A 1,282-nucleotide genomic window follows, 5' to 3' on the forward strand; every position below is an offset into this window, starting at 1 on the left:
GCTTTCCTTTCAGTGACATGACATACGTTGCCAAAGTATGTTCCTAAGCCACCAAATTACATACAATATTTTTGGGGGATGCTTCTTGCATGCTGGCAGAATTGATTAAAAGTTCACAAATCTTTCAAGCATTGTGCAGGTTTTAGTCCTTTGTTTTGAATACTAATATGCACACTGTCCTACATCTACCATACTGTCCAACTCTCTATCAATGACATGACAAAAAGCCTGTGAGCATGCTCAGCTAAACCCCATAACAAAGGCATTGTGGAAATCCTAGTGTGCAGTGCAGCTCTTCTTTTCAAAGCGCAGAATGTCTCAGAGGGTCTCTTACGTGCACTATTCTGATCACTCACAAAATGAGTGTCTACTGTGAACTCTCCTTACTGGTAAGGATTCGAGCCAAAATAGTAACAAACCTGCACATTCTGCATATGTATCCTGAAAATTAAAGTAAATTTTTAAAAAGTGTAAATAAAAAACAAGACTAAGTCCTTAAGGAGCTCATGGTCTAGTAGTTGATGGAAAGGAAGGGACAGTCATCCTAAAAGTCTTCCTAAAAGAAACAATACCTAAGCTAAAACCCAAAGGATGAGGGTAGTCTTATCTTTTCTGATAGTAAAGTCTATGTGAGAGCAGTGGTCATGAGAAAAGATTTCGGGACGTGGCATGGTGGCTCATGCCTGTAATCCCAGCACTTTGGGAGGCCTAGGTGGTTTGACCAGTCAAGCTGAGAAGTTTAAGGTCAGCCTAGGCAACATTGGAAACTCCATCTCCACAAAAAATAGAAAAATTAGACAGGCATGATGGTGCACGACTGTAATCTCAGCTACTTGGGAATCTTAGTCTGGACGATTGCCTGAGCCCAGGAGGCAGACTTTGCATTGAGCCGGGATTGTGCCACTGACTCTCGCCTGGGGGACAGAGTGAGATCCTGTCTCATACACACAAGAGAATATTAGTTCTGTCCTCTTGCTGGTGATATCCTCCAATTGCATCTAGGCCAGAATGCTTGCTGAAATGCAAATGTGCCTATATTCCTACCTGCTTAACCTCATTATGGGATTTTGATAAACTACAAGAAAGTAGTTACACTCCTCTCGATGTCTTCCAAAATGTACTTAATGTATTTGGTGCTCAGTGTACAAATTGTTCTTCCCACAAATGCCTTGGATTTTAGTAAGGGTGAGTTCTTTGTATTTCTTTAACTTGCCACAATCATCCATACTTCTATTATTTTGTATAACATGATTACCTTGTCAGTGGAAATACAAATAAGTGA

The sequence above is a fragment of the Mandrillus leucophaeus genome, unplaced genomic scaffold (genome assembly GCF_000951045.1).
Source record: "Mandrillus leucophaeus isolate KB7577 unplaced genomic scaffold, Mleu.le_1.0 Scaffold276, whole genome shotgun sequence".
NCBI classification, from domain to species: Eukaryota; Metazoa; Chordata; class Mammalia; order Primates; family Cercopithecidae; genus Mandrillus; species Mandrillus leucophaeus.